The sequence below is a fragment of the Dermacentor albipictus genome, chromosome 4 (assembly GCF_038994185.2).
Source record: "Dermacentor albipictus isolate Rhodes 1998 colony chromosome 4, USDA_Dalb.pri_finalv2, whole genome shotgun sequence".
Classification (NCBI taxonomy): domain Eukaryota; kingdom Metazoa; phylum Arthropoda; class Arachnida; order Ixodida; family Ixodidae; genus Dermacentor; species Dermacentor albipictus.
Window position 1 is genome coordinate 32,380,289 of NC_091824.1, and position 1,841 is coordinate 32,382,129.

A 1,841-nucleotide genomic window follows, 5' to 3' on the forward strand; every position below is an offset into this window, starting at 1 on the left:
GCGCAGCGAGCACTTCACGCGATACCGCTGTTTTAGCAGCGCAATGATTTCGGTCATTGATTGCAGTCCCGCTGAGTGCCCTAGTGCCTTCTGCACACAAGGCTAATTTCCTCTTTGTATTTGACAACAACAGCTACAACAACTATTGCAACCAAACTTTTTGTTCGGATCAGATTAAGCACTGCAACCCGAGGAAGATTGGGATAAAAGTGTTTTGCAAGTACAATAAAGGCCTCCCCTCCCCTTGGTAACTCAAGCACATGCGGTTTCCGGATAAGATTAACACAACTTTAGATAGTGTGTTTGCAAAGTCACTAAACAGAATTCAAACATGTTCTATGCCACATGGTTTCTTTATATACTTTCGATAGTCATTTCCTTTACCTCCCACGCAACGTCAAACTGGGCGATCACTTAGTTCGCATTTAGTCCCTTCGTTTTTTTTTTTCTTTTTCTAAGTCTTCTCTATAGAAAATCATCATTAACATAATTACGGATTGAGCTACCTAACCACAAAACGTATATGAATGTGGTCCTACAGCCTGCACTAGTTTCGGCTATTCGGCCAATAGTTACTTGCGTACTGTGTATGTACAGTTCCAATAAATGCAATAAATTAAACTAACCGCTTCAAGATTCCTTTTAATTCCAATTGTTCAGCACACAGACATGGTTAACCATCGTTGGGGCTCTACCTGAGCCTACACTTTGTCGAAAGTGTCAAGAAAGTACGGAGTTAAGCAGGCTGATTTCTCAACCTTCAGCACCTAAGTCCCGTAAGCGCAATTTCTTTGTACATTGGAGTACTTTATCTCTGTTCTATCAGCTGAAATCTATTGACATGAAGCGTATTTTGCTATGTTGTACTGCAAAACATAAATTCAGAAGCCAGATCACCTGACGCCACCATGCAGGTTATGGTGCAAAAGTCACCGAACACAAGCTCTGTGCTTTCACCATACGGCCTGCGTTAATCCCTAGAAGAACATAATGTGAAAAAATAGTGAGGACACCAAACAACAGTGAAAATTGAAGTAGTGCATAAGAACCCGAAGAATGTAGTCGACAGCTTCGCAATATAGAAGCTAGAAACGTTGCCTGCTAACAGCCACTACCACAGTTGTACACTGAACGATTGTTCTTTTCTCCTGTTAAATTACAAAGCCTCATTTATCCAGTGTAAACATTCTGGCCAATATGCAATAAAAATTAATTGTGGGGTTTTACGTGCGAAAACCACTTTCTGATTATGAGGTACGCCGTAGTGGAGGACTTGGGAAATTCTGACCACCTCTTTAACGTGCACCTAAATCTAAGCATACAGGTGTTTTCGCATTTCGATCCCATCGAAATACGGCCACCGTGGCCGGGATTTGATCCCACGACCTCGTGCTCAGCAGCCCAACACCATAGCCACTGATCAACAACGTCGGATCCAAAACTCCATAAATAAGAGACTGCGTTTGAGGACAACGCAAAGGAAAAAAAAAGCCATTTCCCATTGTTTTTGCTAGCATGAGGACAGTGCTCCCAAACGATATCAAACATCTCCAAGCAACTGCGTTTTTGATCACTGAAGGCCTTATATAAGACGTTAGCTACTTAGCGTAATCCGATGCTTCTCGCAAAAATTACGCGGCGGCACAATTCCGTAAACGTCGTTCTGCTGACGTGCAACCTTTCATGGCCCTAAACGTCATCGTCCGTGGCCCGGCCGGCATCACCACCGCATTCCTCGGTGAGGGCCCCCCACACTTTTTATCAGCTATAGGCTGCTCGTTAGCAGTCGTAAAGCAACAGAAGCCAGCCAAATTGCTGCCTGTTTCCCGAACCTCCGAAAT